This window comes from Myiozetetes cayanensis, unplaced genomic scaffold (assembly GCF_022539395.1).
Source record: "Myiozetetes cayanensis isolate MyiCay16 unplaced genomic scaffold, myiCay2020 scf7, whole genome shotgun sequence".
In the NCBI taxonomy this organism is placed as follows: Eukaryota; Metazoa; Chordata; class Aves; order Passeriformes; family Tyrannidae; genus Myiozetetes; species Myiozetetes cayanensis.
This window is the reverse complement of record NW_026087964.1, coordinates 4,892,361-4,909,303: the sequence shown is the minus strand read 5'-3', so window position 1 is coordinate 4,909,303 and position 16,943 is coordinate 4,892,361. Positions and strand designations below refer to the sequence as shown.

At 42.2% G+C, this 16,943-nt stretch overlaps 1 protein-coding gene across 6 annotated transcripts in view; it reads right to left on the bottom strand.

Moving 5' to 3' along the window:
• Positions 1-10,347, bottom strand: part of NSD2 (nuclear receptor binding SET domain protein 2) — a 73,918-nt gene extending 63,571 nt beyond the window's left edge. The window contains exon 1 of one of the 6 annotated variants that reach the window (XR_007631770.1): positions 9,071-9,193. The gene's annotated coding sequence lies outside the window, so the exon portion shown is untranslated. Of the gene's footprint in view, positions 1-111; positions 132-9,070; positions 9,209-9,547; positions 9,669-10,219 lie in introns of those variants that run through there. The other 5 variants (XM_050337803.1, XM_050337804.1, XM_050337805.1 and 2 more) reach the window with 5 other exon arrangements.
• Between the last annotated feature and the right edge of the window lie 6,596 nt (positions 10,348-16,943).

Below are 16,943 nucleotides of genomic sequence, written 5' to 3'. Positions count from 1 at the left end.
TGACAACTGGACAATCCTTGCAATGGTTTTGTACACATTTTCATATGAAAAGAACAGGTTCTATATAAGGCAAATTATTTTGCAGACATTTTAAATGATGTTATTAATTACTTGAAAGTTCATCATCTGACAGGAGTCATGAGCCAAATACAGTCACTCTGCATGTCAGATTCCTCCTTCACTGTCCAGGCCACTATCATTTCTGTGATATTTGTTAGTCATTTCTTCCACATCTGCTGTAATTTCAGAGATACTTTTCTTCTGTGTCAAAAATGATGGAGTAGTCCATTCCTTCCAATTCTGCCAAAGGGAGTGAACAGAGTAAGTAACCAACAACAAGGATCTCTATTAAACATCACTTTTGTTTTCTCTAAGGGCTTTCTTACTCAGGTGAATTACTTGGGGCAGGCACAGCGAGGGGGAGAAGTGGGGGGAAAGATAATACACTTCAGTACAAATTCACAGCAAGAGAACTTTATCTACAAAAGCTATTTTTATTACCTACAAATCAGGCTTTCAGCTGGCACTGAAAAAGCTAATAGATGGCTGCTGCCTTTTTCTGTTAAGATCGCTTTCTGATAAGTCTTCTCTTCTCTCATCAATTTTAGGACAAAAGGTTATTCCTAATTTCAGATCAGAATGAGACAAAATAGGTAAAGAGATTAATAAGGTTACAACACATTCTTGCTAATACATTTGAGATCTTGACCATGCTTACTCGCATTATCTTGTACAATACCCCTAAAATATCAAATAGGAGTAGAGAAATATTTACGATCATGCAGTACACTGTAACTGTTATTCACTATACTAAAACAGCAAAAAGATTACTACAGGATTTAAACAGAATTTAATTTCAGAGGAAAACACGTAACTGAAAATTGCATTGCAAGGTTGCCGAAAATTGTTACAAACCAGTTCTATCTGGAAAATTCAAAAGCATTCTCTCTCATGAAGAAAACCTTAATTGTAGTAGCTGACAGAGAACTGAAAATAATTATACCAAACCTTTCTAAAAATTGACCATTGGTCGTCGTAAAGGAAAAAAAAAAAAAAAGGAAACCTTAGTCCAAAGGAGGTCATTTTTAATGGAAAAGCACCTGACATAAAGACTTCATTAGTCCTGCAGTAGATAAACAATGATTTAAATTAATCAGTCAGCTGGCAAGGCTGACTTACAAGTATTTTTAAATGGGTATATAAAATTTCCTTGCACTTATAGTACACAATAATGTTAGACAGAGATGCAGTATACATTTGCACAAAAAAATCAAGTGCATTTTGAAAATTGTGTGAATAAACTTAAGAGTGCTTACAGTTGCACTTACCACCCAGTACTACTTACCACCCAATAGTTTTTTTTGGGGGGAAAAAGTATCAATTGTTTTTGTCTTTTTTTTCCCCTAATAGATAAAATTTTAGAACTTTAATGTTATAGCCCATTTTCATCCACCAAAACAAGTATTTATTTCCTTCTTATGAAGGCAATAGGTAATACTAACTTGGACACTTAAGAATTGTAGAATGCTGAGTAAATTCTTCCCTCTAAATGCCACTTGCTACTGCACGAAGCAAGCTCACAAAATGGATGGACTTGACTTTTTGTTCTTTCTCAGGAAAAGCTTTTGCAAGCAACCCTTGATGTTGAGGACAAGGCTAGAAGGTTCTATAAGAGGACTCCTCCCCAGGAATTCCTTTTCTCCAAAATTGCAAGAAATATTCTTTTCCCACTGCTGCAGAAATTTAATTTTGTCAGTTCCACTCCTGCTGCTGGAAGTGGGTGGAGAAGTAATGAGACAGATTTGAGTAAAATCAAATTATTCCAAGATGTTGTATTTCTATCTGAAGAGAGAATAGATACTACCATGGTGGGACCAGAGACTGAACAGAGAAGAATGGCTTCTCCTCTGCAGATAAGCAGGGAAGAATACTGGTGCCTAAAATGGTAGGAATTAGTGGATTTACCACCAGTATTTAATAAACACTAAAAGGAAGCCCCCAGCAGTTGCTTAACAAATGGCTAAAAGTAAAAATGTTATGTTTTCAAATGCAAAGTTTAGACCTTTCTGTGTCCTGGAGAGCTCCAAATGGTTCAGCTGTAGGGACTGGTCCCTCCCTTACAAAACAGGACTCAGCAATTTAATACAGCCAGTCTAGGTCTTTGCTCACCAGTGAAATGATGTCTCTGTCTCTCAGGTGGGCCAGAGTTGTGCCCCTGGCTTCTATGTAGCTTGGGAACAAAGAACCAAGTAGAATCCCAAATAGCTCAGCACTTAGGTGCAGAGTTCCTTTTTTACACTGCTTTGTCACCTGGTCCAAGCCTACTTTAATTTCCCACACCTTAAATCCCACTGCTTTTTTCTTCTCAGCATCCTACCTCCACTCCTTGCACCACACCTTCAGGACCTGGATCCTCTGGCTTACGTAAGACTCCCTGCAGCAGATAATACACTGCAGTCTGTTTCCTGTTCACTGTGGCCAGTGATACTGCCCTTATTCCCATGTGTAGTCATGACAGCACAGCAACTGCCTGAAGACTCACAGAGACAATCACGGAAATTTCTGATCGCACAAATTCTGAGAAGGGAAGATCAAATCTGGGATGACACCGCAAAATGTTATAAGTAATGAATCAAAGGGTAGTGTTAACAAAATGTTATCTGCTACACCACTACAGAAATCAACAACATTGCCCAGATGTGATCAGACACCAACTAACTTTAATCCAGAGGCTACAATCATTTTGCCCAGACCTTGACAACTCTGCTGTCTTCGTCTATCACAGCATTAAAACCTGTTCATCCAAGTGGGTGAATTCAAACGCCAGAAGCACATTTGGTGCACTGCAATCACTGTAAAAGGTGGTGGTGTGACACTGGTGATATATGAGGCCTTGCCCATAGTATGAAGGCCCAGGTGCCTGTATACAGAGGTGGGCATCATAATCTTTACCACAGGGTAGTGTTCAGCCTCATCTTCTGTTGTTTATCGAAACAGCAGCACATTGCACTGATAATGCACCTGTCTAATGTGTACAAATAGGTGATTTCTTTCATCCAGTACCTCCAACTTCACATCCCACGGTAGTAAGTAAAGAAGTGGAGGGTAAAGTTCAGAGGTAATTAATACTGACTTCACTGAATTTTACTTACAGATGTGCACTGTTCACCAAGAACTGTACATATCCATATCTGAACAACTTAAACTGTACATAATGCAATCCCGGTCCTACTGTGCTAAATCTGGTCTACTCTACACAGACCAAAATCATTTACATTCAACTACATTAATAACTCTATCAGTCTATTACCTTGAAGCAAAAAACACACACAGAGAACTGGCAGATGTATGCCAGGAACACTCAAACAAGGCCTGAGACTTTGAACGTTAAACACTCTCCGAACAAATCCAAATACCTGCCACGAAGTGGCCTTTCTGGGTCTGACTTTACTTGAAGTATTTCCCTGTGCTGGGGCTTTAACATGCTCTTGCCAAAATGCGTTACCACCATTCTCATGGTTCTTAATTCCTTTTTTATTTCTTTTGCTACATCTACATTGAAAATCTCTCAGAGGTAAAAGGCCTGGAATTTGGGTTTTAGGTTTCTGTAGATAGAGTGTAGCTTACCCATTTAGCTTGGAGACAGAAAGATAAAACATTTTCGTAATAAACCAATTCCCTCTTGCCCGCTTTACAAAACTTCTGTGTCGAGGTTTGCAACAGGTATCTCTTGCCATTTTTTGCTGTCCTTTCAGCACAGCACCAGCTTTGTGGATTACTTCACAGTCTTATCAAATTTAGTTCTTTAGACAAATTCTGTTGTACATACTTCTCATGGGAAAATCTAAATAGTTCTGACTGTAGAAATAAGTCACGTTAAGCAATTGTAGTTGCACTCCTTACTTGCAGTTTCTGAAGACTCAACTACCACTACCATTTTGAGCTAAGCATTCACCTCATGAATAGACATTGTACATGCACTTTCTGCTACACATTTTAAGCCTGCAACTTGTTTTTTGCACTAGCATTGAGTTTCAGTGACATTCCACATTTAATCCCAGCATTTTCCAGTTTGTTCGGGAGTGCTACTATAAGCCAGCTTCTGATGGTCTGCATTTTGCACCCACAGAAAAATCACAACATTAATTTCATTCTGAAGTATCTGATTGAAAGTTGTCGGCAACTACTCCATATAGGGAAGTGATCCATATTCATATCTTTCATCCTACACTGCACTACAAGGTTCATACTTTGGCTTAAATCCCTCTGGCTTTATTATCAGACTAGAATCGAGGCATTCTTTACTACAGAGATAACTCCCCAATTTAGACATTTCTGAGTGCCAGTGCAGTCAGGATCTTTGCTCTGATGGCATCCCACCAAGGCTGGCAAGTTCCACAACGGATTTATCTGATACACGATCTTGGGAACCTCAGCTCCACAGGCTAACCCATGCCACAGCAGGAACATTTACACTTCAGCTTATTAGAATGAATAAACACATGAAATGGGTCCCAAACACTATGACAGAAGGCTGCATTACTGCAGGTTCTTTCTATTGTTTCTTTTTTATCAGTAGCTTCTCAAAATATTTCAAATGAGGTTTAGATCACATCTCTAATGAGATCTTCCCTAACCTCAGCTCTCTTCCTTGAAAATATTTTTGTCACATAATATCTCACCTTCTGCTCCTTGGTGTATCTCTTATTTACTGAGGCAGAACTCACAAGATCAGGACAACATCCACTCCTGTTATGTTTTTGACTATGGTAGAGAAGACATGGAATTCTGATCTTAGCCCTCAAGGCCAAATATGTTTAAAGAGGATTTGTACACACTGAGATCAGCTCAGCTGGTTAGAGCATGGCGCTAATAATGTCAAAGTTGTATGTTCTATACCCATACAGGTCATTCACTTTAGACTCGATGATCCCTTCCAACTCAGAATATTCTGTGATTCTGTATGAAACACAAGGGTATTTATGCGTGTTTTAGCAAAGATGTGAGATGCTACTATTTTAGTATTTTTGTATAAGGCACAGGCCAAAGAGGTTTCACAAAGACAGTTAAATGGCCATCTCTGTCAGCCAACAGAACAAGACATCCTTGTGCTTCTCCAAAGAGACACACAGAAAACCGACACCATCCTTCAGACAGCACAAAAAGAATGTTAAATCTTCTATGAAAGCCAGTTTCAACAGCACATCATGCTTTCCAGTCATTTGCCACCTATGTATCCTTACCCCAAATATGAACATAAAATAGCTCCAATTTGTGCTGGGGAGCTGAATACCAAAGTTCAAAAGAAGATCAAATTGCTGTCTTGCACTAAGATAAAAATAGGACAAGTTAAAAGAATGGGGACAAAACCAGAAACTGAGCCATCACCTGTTGAGCAACCCTTGTAATTTAACGCATGTTTTATGTCACTTGTATATTTTATTAGTTTTGAAGTATGTTAAACACAAGAACCTAAATCAGTGGTGCCACAGGGTAAAGTCATTTTGCCCAACATATTAATACTGTAAAGTACACCTAGGCTTGTACTTCACTCTTCCATACTTACTAAGTCTAATTTGACTGCTGTGAAATGTTCAAAGATCATTTTCCAACATCTACTTTCCACGTGTAGCTCATCACACCACTGTACTACCAGAACAACTTCTGTACAATGGCATTAATTCTTAACATTAGCAAGAAGGATAGCAAAAACCTTGCTTTTAGTTCAACCACAATTCAGAGGTATTTACTGCACATAAAATGTATTTTAAAATACTCTGTTTATGGTATAACCTATTGTATGCTTTGGACAGAAGCAGCTTTTCAAATGTACCAGAGAATCAATGGATTCAGAGTTACCTGTTAGGCAAGTAGTGCATGATGGATTAGGCATTAACCTATCATCACCATACACAAGGTATTAGTATATATGATTTGTTCACCAGAAATCTTTTGTATTTTTGTAGTTTACTATTCAACCAGAAGTTTAACAGAATAGGGTAAGGTCTACCTTTGCCTTCTAACACATTCCAAAAGCTTCTCTTTCAGCTGATGCTAGAAAATATAGAATACCTATTACAGAGGTCACCAAACTTGACAAAAACATTAAAAGTAAGACCTGGTGTATCACTTTAGTAATTTCTGTCAGCGTAAAATGAAAGGAAAAAGGGAAATACATTTATATAGCTATCTCAGTACCTCCAATGACTGAAGGTCATAGACAAGCTAATTTGAATGCCCAGGGAGGGAGAACTTAGGTAGCTTCTCAATTTTCCTTCAAAAATGTTCTCAGAACCAAAACCTTAGAAGTAACCATTAACTGTGTAAAATACTTGACCAACCCATTCGACCAGCTACATGAATTTACAACCATTAGGGTGCCTACTGGCACGTGAACAAGGCTCTCCTTACCCACCCCCTTTCTCCCAAATCCTCCACAATTAAGCACCACAGGAAATTCAGACTCCCCTGCCAAGCTCTGATGAGAAATTATTTTCTCTCCACTCTACCAGCTGACTGCTCATCCTGGTGCCATATTCCATCTCTGCCTCACATTTACACCACCAAGATTCCAGTTTATCCTCGGTGAAGACATTTCTCAAAGCTACATCCTAACTGGAAAGCGATGTTCCCTAGAAACGTGGGACTTACTGATTCACTTGGATCCACTTGAGATGGGGCTCTGAGCAACCTGGTCTAGCGCAAGGTGTCCCTGTCCATGGCAGGGGAGTTGGAACTAGATGATCTTTACGGTCCCTTCCAACCCAAACCATTCTATGAGTCAATGATCTCCATTATTCCTTCCTCCAGAGGCAAGATTTGAGAATTACACCAGATCTATTGCATCTACTCAACCGTGAGGCCATTTCATTTGTCTTTGCTGAAAAGCAACGAAAGAGCTCAAACAGTATAGCCACAAACACAGTATTAAAACACGCAGTCATCATTATCTACTGCATTATTATTAGTTCCACCCGAGCATTTCTTTAGTGATGCCTGATTACTGACAGTTAGGGAATCATGTTTTTTCAGCAATACCATTTAGTGGATGCTTCTCATTGTGCAGCACAGTGCTCTTGAGGAGAAGTAAAAATTTTTTTCCCAGAAAAGGCCAGGCCCTTTGCCTGATCTACACAGAAAACACTTGCAATTTCTATGCATCAAACCATCTTCTATGCTTAAAATCCAAGAGAAGTCTTGCAGTTATATAAGCAGGAATGACCAGATGCGACTGAAACGCTGCGAGAATTCTGCTGTATCTTCTCCTCGTCATACACTACATCCTCGATGCAGGAATCTGACCAGAGCAGGTCAGCCATGGGCACATGGATGGAGTCCCCAGGCTTTGATTGACCACAAGGAAATACACACATTTATCAGGCTGGAGAAACAAGACCTCGCTCGGGAAACATAACTGACACCAGTGGAACAAAAAGCAGGCTCAGTGCAAAAGTGAGAGGTGAAAGGGCCACAAACAATAGGGCACTGAAAAATAATCCCTTCTTACCATTCCTCTGCTATTTTATTACTGCAATGTTTTGGACACAAACTCACATACATATGCATATATATATATATATACACATGTGAAGATATAGAAACATATATATGTACATATATTCATTTCACCACCCAAGTATTAGAAAGCCACCGCCCCATCAATCATTTTTGCTTCCAGTCTAAACCCAAGTGGGGTTGTTTTTGCTGTAATATCCAGTCTACTGCATGCAGGCAGTAATTTAAATGCAATAGTCTCCCCTGCAAAACCACCACTGCCCTCAGAAAAGGCATGCAGCCCTACAGATGAAAAAGCACAATTTTTTTTATTCTTACTAGCCATTTGTTGGATTCATATTGAACTAAAAAGAAATATATTTCACATTTATTTTCCATTTTCTAAACGACTTTAAATATATGTCTTTTAAGTATAACGACCTAGTTTCTTCTGATATTTTCAAATAATATTTGATAAATTAGTAGGTTTTATGGTGATTTTAATATCTGGATTTTTCCAAGCATGTATGAGCATGGATAGTCCAGTAACCTTCACAAGAACTAACCACATAGTATCCAGAAATATTTAGAGTATTTATATTCACATACTGAAAAAACCTGTCAGATTTTCTGATGGCTGCATCCTAGATGAAAATCCCAGTATGTTTTAATATATGAGGTATAGATGCCTACTGAAGCAACCAAAAATTGCACATACTGTAAGTACTGAGCCCTCAGTAGCCCTGCAAAACAGTGGTTTAATTCAATGATTACATCCAACACTCGAATAATACCACACTGTGAAACTGAGGAGTTTATTAAGGTTTATATGCTGCATTTCCCGAGTGAAATTCCCACAGCAGACAAGCAAATAACAGCTTCAGCAATAAATTTACAGAGATTCTACTAACATACAAAACATTTTAGTAAAGAACCAGTTTATTCTTGCAGCTGAAGCCACACATTCCATGTGTAAGGATTTTTAGTAAGCATATATATGTCTGCTCTAAGTCACCAGCAAGGACTCTCTGCAAAATCTATTACAAACTTCACTGCCACCCTACAGTGTTTACAGTTACCTTCCTTGGATACATGAAACGGCTAAAAGTCAAACATATTTCCCCCCCCTTTTTTTTTTCTTGTTTTAAAACAGACCTCTTTAGCTTACTCAGTGTGGGCAGCACTAGCTCCTAAATTTAACAATCAGTATAAACCCGCTTTAAAGCAAATGCCAGTAAGAAATTATTCACGCACACGAAATGCATGGGCAATGACTGATACCAGCCTCTTGCTTGCTTAATGTCTGTTAGCAAGAAGCCCATTTTCTCTGAAATCTGTTTAAATATGGTGTTTACCATCTCCCTACCCCCTTTCAGCCGACATATTTAAAAAAAAAAAAAAAAAAGCCCAAACCAAAAAGCAAGTATAAATATGTTCAAGAAGTATGGCAAATTCCCTTCTCCACCCCCAGAGCGGTAAAGCCACAGCAGATGAGCTGTAACTATGGCCTTGGGAATACAAGTTTCCCCAGGCTCTTTTACCACACAAATATCAATCCAAGTTACAAGAGCCCTACCCTCCCATAGTTAATGAAGATTGAGCCAACGAGCCCGCACGACTCCGCAGGAATGTTTCCTTCCCGTTTTCCTAACAAGGCTCTCCTCCCATACCGGTCCAGGATGGACTGCAGAAGGGTGTAAGTGGAAGGATCATCACACCACTGTTTAGTGGAGGAATAAATCAAACATGGCTTCCCCCTCCATACATTTCCAGAGTTACATTCACTCCTGCTGCCGTACAATCCCAGTCCTACCCGGCGGGAAGGGGCAGGAGCAGCCTCCACCTCCCCACACTCTCACCGCCACGGGGGGGACATTTGCAGCCTCCCCTCCCCTTAAGGAGGCGGTTTAAACCCTGGGGAGGCTTTTTTTTTTTTTATCCCTTCCCATTGGTCGTGCACCCCCCCCCGCTCCGGTTTTCTTTCTGACTTGCACTGATTGATCCCCCATTCCCCGGGGGAGGGAGGTGGGACGGGTGGGCACATCTCCCTTACCCCTTTATGCTGCCCCCGACCTCCCGCAGCGCCGAGGAGGAGGAGGCGGGCAGGGGGGGAAAGGATGAAGCTGCAACAGCCGGGACTCCGGCTCGGCATCGCTCCTTTCCGCTCCTCCGCCACCCAGGAGTCAGGGCCCAGCCAGCGGCACAAATCCTGCGGCAGCCTCGGGGGGGGGCGAGGGGCGGTCGGGGGGACCCGCGGCCACGCAGCGAGGGCCAGGTAGCAGGGGGAGGAGGGGGGAGCGAACAAAAAACCCTCCTCCGGGGCACGGGGAGACGGGAGCCGCGGGCTGCCCGGGCAGGGCGGGCGATGCAGACCGTAAGTTTGAGGGGAGCGCAGCCCCGGAGAAGGGGGAGTCCCCGGAGCGGACCGAGCTGGGGGGGCGCGGATGCCCGCCGCAGGACCCCCGGTCCCCCACGCCGGCTCCGCGGCGCTTCGCGCACGGCCCGCGGTCCCAGCCCGGGAGAGCGCTCCCGGTGTCCGCGGCGAGGCGCGGGGCCGGGCGGCAGCATCCCCGCGGGCGGGCGAGCCTCGCCGCCCCCGCTCCCGCCGCTCCCGCCTCCCGCCCGGGGCCTGCGGGAACGTGCCCCGGGTGCCTCCTCCCTTCCCGCGGCGGGGAGAGGGGGGGGTGTGTGGGGGAGAACCAGCGGCGCTCCCGGCCCTACCGACCTGTGCCCTAGCGCATCCTTCCCGCGGGGAGCCGGGCGAGGCGGCGGCGGTGTCTCGGTGCCGGCGGAGCGGCGGGAGCCGAGGCGACACAGCGGCAGCGGCAGCGGCGGCTCCGGCGGGTCCTGCGCGGGCCGGCCCCGCCCCCTCCTCCGGCCAGAACCAGCGCGAAAAATCCGCGCCGCTGATTGGCCGCCGCCGCCGCGCGGCCCCCGGAGCGGCCGTTTCAAATCCCCCGCGCGGAGCCGCCCGCACGCGCCGCCCGCGCCGCGCCGGGAGCGCCCCCGGGAGCGGAGCGGCCCCGGGACCGAGGGGAGCGGGCGGACCTCGGGGTGAGGGCGGGGGGGGAAAGCCTGGCTGGCCGCCCCCAGGTGGGGCGAGAGCGCGCCCGAGGGCCCGCCCGCCGGGTGGGTGGGTGGAAAACGCTTCTTTTTTTTTTTTTTTTTTTTTTAATATCTTTTACGTCGCTGTTGTTGTTTTACCCCCCGGTGGGATGCGGGCCCCCGGGTGGGTGGAAATGCCCTCAGCCACCGTGCACGCGCGCTCTCTGGAAAACCCTGATTTAAGCCAAATGTTTTGACTTTTCCGTACAACTGCACGCAATTTGGGGGCTGTCGGGTGGTTGTAAGAGCTCAAGTGCGTCTGGCTGCGAATTACCCGGGCTGTCTCTTCTGGAAGCATGGCCCGGGTTGTTTTATTTTCCTTTTTTAAGCTTGCATCAAAATAATACATGTGCTTGCAATTTGCCAATGGAAAGCACAACTTTTTGATTTTTTTTATTTTATTTTTATTTTTTTGGTCAAATCATTAAATAGCTGTCGTTTTACGATAGGAGCAGGTATTCCCGTGGAATGTAAAGCAGGTAATGGCCAACTTTTTCAAGCTTTCGATGGTTTAATAAAGGGTTTATGGAGCACTGGGTACCTGTGTTTTCTGCACAAGGCAGAGGACAGAGTTCCTCGGTGCTATGGATACTGTATTAACCTGGTAACTAAGGGCCTATAGCAAATCCTGTGAAGGTAAACAGATGATAATTAAGGGGGGAACACACCGGCATCATACTTCATGGGTAATGGGGAAATTAGGCCATCTGTTACAGAAAGGTTCGGGCTATTTTTTTTTTTTTAAGACCTTAATTTACTTTCATATGTTAGAGTTTGTTGATGTGTATTTAATGGTGGGTGCACCTTTCCTAGTTAACAGTTGAACAGTGTGAATTTAGTGCTAATTACTTAGTAATGGAAGTCTTAATCATCGGCTGATTAAAACTTTAATCTCAAGGTGGCTGAAGGAAATCTGTCTGTAGTGATAAGGCACCTTAACTTGTTTTAGAGCCTTTCTGTAAAAAAAAACAAAACAAAACGCTATCTTTAAGATGTAAGACAAACAAGGTTTACACCATTAAAGAAAAAGATAAAGTGCCATTCTATTTTACAATAGCTGATTTGAACTAAGAGTCATGACAGTTCTGTCTTCCTTTCTAAAGTTCAGTTAAATGCATTTACAGAAAAAATAAATGCTTTCTAATTAAAAATAGAGACACTAGTATCAATACAAATAAACAGAAGAACAAATATGTGAATCCTGTTGTTTACATAAGGATTCACATTTAAGGATAAGTTTACATATACAGACACGCTTTTCTTCCATAGTTGAACCATAACGCTAACATATTAGAAGTACAAAATATGGCGTTTGCAGGAGTGTTTGCTGTTCCTCCCCAAAAACCCCCAAACTTTCATAAGAAATGAGGCTAGTTATCAATAATTGACATAAATAAATGCTTTATCTACATTCTCTTGGGAATAAACTCTACATTCAGGCCCAATGACATAAGTTCATCTTTATGTAAGACTTATAAAAGAGAAACAGATTTTTATTTTGTACTTATTACTAATCTCTAACATCCTCCAGATAACTCCAGTTCCTATGTTTGCCTTTTGTGTCAGTCTTTTAAGGTATAAGTGGAAGGATTTTGTTATCATGGTCAAGGTGACAACAGATCGCTCCTTAGCCCTTACAACTCCTATAGATCACTGGCCTTGTCTATGCCACTAAGATTTGTAACTACGTAGTTACCTCCTCAGCGTTGTCCCTACTATCACCATTACTCTCCATTTCATGCTGGCAGCTGGCAGCCCATCACCTGAGCGCTGACTTCGGCCAGCAGTCCTTGTTTTTCCTTTGGATTAACAGAGAGTAATCGTTGTTTTCAACCTGTCTGAACCTATTCTTATCTATGTTAGGTATAGCCAGGACAGAGCCACTGATCCTTCAGCATGTCAGTCTGTGTGTCCTCACCACTGTTAAGAAAAATCTTTATCAGCATGTATGCATTTATGTCCTTGGCCATGCAGCATATTGCATGTAATTTAATATGGAGACAGCAAGCTGCTGGTGTAGAATTAGGAAAGAATGAAGTGTAAACTTAAATCAGCGTTTCAAAATATTTTATATCAAGTGTAGCATATTCATCCTCAAATTATAGTAGTAAATGTGTTCTTGAGAACCTATACTTCTGTTAATTAATTTGAATGAAAATTCATTGAAAATGGTTATTTAAAAAATAGTGCATTAGAATCACTTTTCTTTTTAAATTCACTTGAAAATGGGAAGATACAGGCTCTTCAGACTTTTTGTATGTTTTGTGTAATCTCATATAGAAATGGAGTAATGGTATTTTTTGACTGTAAGTTCATTCTTTGGGAAAAAGAAAATAATCTACTTAGAGAATTTCAAACAGAATTAGTCTCTGTCCTAATGAGAGGCCTCTTATGGGCAGCTCCAGTTTATAGCTTAAATACTGATCAGAGTAAGATATGATATCCTGATGAAAATACACAGTTAAATGTGAATCTTCTTCAGACAAGAGTTATACACCAGTTTGTTTACCAATATGTTTTCAGATGATAGGAAAAGAATGGAATAAATGTCACTTTTCTCACAAATACCTATTGTGTTTGCACCATTTGTACTGAGCAGGAGGAAGGGAAGTGTAATTGAGGAAGCAAAAAGCAAGAGGAAAGTTGAAGACATGAGGGAGTGGGATACATCTTCAGGGCAAGGCAGAGGCCAGGAGAAAGGAAAACTGAGGAGCATGTCCCTGCTGTTTTCCAGTGTTTGGATGATAAAAACCAGCTGTATATCAGTTCTAGGCAGCTAACGTGCTTCAGCCTGGTATAAGTAACTTCAGTGTGCTAATAAATTTAGCCATAGAAGTTATATGTCTCTAATTATCTTCAACATCACTATGACTTAATTTAAACATTGCTGACATTAAGAGTAAAATAAATCTAATCTATGTAGAAACACACAGCTTGAGCATTCAAAACACATTAACTCTTCTATCTCTTGATAGCATAGTATGTTACTGTGTTTATAAACATAAATTTAATATAATTAAGAAGTATATATGCCAAAATACTTTAATAATCAGAATTAATGTTTAGCACTCCAGAACAAAACTATAGTTTTTTGACTCATGTTTGATATGTATTTCTAGGTCTTAGCTTGTTAGGGCTAATGCTTAACTCTGTAACTCTTAGCTTTTGAGGAGCCATAACATACGTTTGAATGCTAAATTCTTCTGCATTTCAAATGGCTGACTTATGTTTAACCTTCATGTAATTATTGGTCAGTGATAATCACAACTTGGTAAGTTATATAGCAATGGAAGACTTGAAGAGTGTTTTTTCTTCATTTTGGCAGAGAAGTGACTATTGATATTTCCACTCTACGCCAGGGCCAAAGAATAAAGTTTGTTAAGGGTTGAATAGGCCAGACAGATAATGCTACTACTGTTTCCAGCAGATGCTAATGCAGTGTTTTATTTTGCACATATATTAATCTTTGCTGCCTCAGTACAGAATGGTGAGGGTAACTATGTCAGTCCTAAAGGTTAATTTCATTCTTTTTTAAGGCATGCCATTATTCTGTTAACAGTAATTGCTCTTTTTTAAATGATTAATTTGATCATATGAACTGTTTCTAATTATATTGGTGGCTGGCAATTTCCTGTACTGAGAAATTGTAGCTGCGATCATATCCCATTTACTCAGTATATATGCCTTGAGAAAAATACTCACTGACAGGCATTTTCAGAAACATCCACTAATTCTGAGAACTGTTTGGAGACTTTATATAAGATGCCTAGTATTTGTTTTACATTGGTGTTGAGTACGTGCAAATGTACTCGACAAATGACAGCTGAAACAACTGGATTTGAGGCATAGGATGAGCAGGCTTGTAAATGCAAGCCTAAGTGCTAAATTATCACCTGTGCTGTTTCTGCAGTGAAAACTGAAAGGAGTAGGATGTGTTTCTTGCACATTTTACAGTGTTCTTTCACTCTTCTCGAGCTCGACATGCTCACTCCTGTAAGCTCTCTTTGCTTGCTTCAGTTATTGTTAATGAGGCAGAGCGTGCGCTCTGCCAGGCAGTGCAGGGCTGTGTGAGACACTCCTGCCTGGTGAACCAGTCCTGGCAGGGAGCAGAGGGGCTGCTGGGCTGCCTGCAGGACTCACACTGTCAGCAGATCAACCCTACACACAGCACTGATCCCACCGTGGCAGTTCCGGCTCCAGTGCCAAATTGCGTCCAGTTTACATACAGGATGAGAACATCAGGCTGCCTCAGCTGCATTTACAGCAGCTGAACTAAACTGTGATTCAAATGACGAATGTGCTCAGCAGAGAAGAGGTGTTGGGCCTGGCCATCATGTAGGACACAGCCTACATGAAGATTCACCCGCCCTGAGTTGTCTCCCGCTGGAGCTGGGCATGGTTGTAGTACCACTGTGCTAATAATAGCATCGTTCCCGTGGGCACGAGCCACCCTGTGCTGAGCACTCCTCCTTTTGCAATTGCTACAGCAACTGGGCATGTGGTGTTTGCTGAAGGGCTGATGTTATGTGCATCTTCTGTGTCTGAACTGGTTCTTCAAAGCAGGAATAAACTGTTTGCACTGGTCTAAAGGAGGTGGTAGGCACTTAAATGGCCCTCGGAATTCACGAGTCTAACTGATTCAAATCCCCAAATTTTGTCTCGCCCCAGAAGTACTTTATAGAGGCCAGAAGAGGTACCTTTGTTCCTTACTAAAAGTACGCCACTGACAGCATGCAGCTCACTGGGAGCTGCAAGACCAGGATCTCAAAACTGGGCATTCTCTCTAGTGATCCAACATAGAGGCCTTCAAAGTGCAACTAAGTGCTTTGCCACAGCATTCCATCTTAAATGCACATTCTACATGTGTTCCTTACTTCACCTACACTTGTAAAACTGTAATCCCAGTGCCTGAAGGGAGTCTGGTCTAGCCCACTGTGGACCTACAGGAAGGAATTGCTGCAAGCCTTTTTATGTGCTCCCGGATTTGCCTGTCCCCAAGGGTTTTTACAGGCAGGCAGCCTGTAGGCCTGGTATAGATGTGTCCTTCATGATATATTAAAGAACTTTATCAGACTTCCACTGGATTGTTAAAATGGGACCTGTGATCCCTGCCACTACACACACTACCTCTCCAGCCCCATATTGCCCTTCCTGATTGCTGTTGCCACCTCTGGGGCTGGGACATACCTCTGTTCATGAATCAGCTCATGCACTGCTGAAGTTCCCAGCCTGGTGTGAAAGGTAAACCAACTCCCTTCATGAATGGATCACAAGTTCCTGCTTCAGTGTTTTGGGCCAGAGAGCTTCTGCTGCCCAGCTACAGTCCACTGTCTGCCTTCATCTGTCTGGGGCCACCCTTAGAGTGTAATAAATTGTGAGGCATGCTCTCAGAATTTACCACTTTGCTGACTGTATGAACAGCAAATAGAAATCTGAACAGTGCTTTGGAGGTGCTTTTTACAATGCAATATAAGCATAGTGACTGGGCCTTTTCAGAAGTCTATGGATATGTCCACACTGGGATAATTGCTGGGTCTGACTGATTCAGGGAGGAACATAAAGAAGTCATTGATTCAGTGGGAAACATTTACCCAAGAGCCATGTTTGAAAAGCTCAGATCTCGGAACAGAATTCCATTTTGATAATGGCCAATACTCACTTAAAAATTTACCGTGGCTTCTGAGAATTAATTTCTAGGTTGGTTTAAATAACCAGTTATCATATTCTTTCATTTCATTTTCATGGTGTTGTTGGGAAATCAATTGCATGTTAAGTTTTGAACAATTTTAAAGGTTTCATTTATGACCCAACTATTCTTGCCTTTTAAAAAGAAAGTCTCAAGGGCGGAGACTTAAAAGCCTTACATGTTTGTATGGCACCAGTATGGGAGCCCTCAGCATGTAAGTGTCCTGTAAGCAATATTGAAACACAAATGTTAAATAATGATGTCTTCTGAAAGTAAGAGCCATGGTTTTTACAAACCTTTTGCACATTCATGAGTATGTGCCAGGTAGACAAGCACTCTGGAGTTTGAAAGATGAACCCCTTTTGAACTATAAGCATCCCATCTCAGTATGATTCCTGGGGAGAAAATCTTCTCTTGTCCAAGCGTTTTGGATTTATGTAGGCCCTGTGGAGTTCACTGGTGGGTTTATTTGGCAGGTGGGCCTTATTAACCTGCCAGCAAGGGACTGTTTGACCTGCTTAGGTCTGTAGAGCTTGTAAATAAAGATTCTGTCAGGGAAGAGAGATTCTCTTGTGCTTCAGACTATTTATATCTCTTCTAACTGTGGCTGTTAAAGCTTATAAAGAAACAGAAGGTCTGGGATGTGAGACAGAAAGCC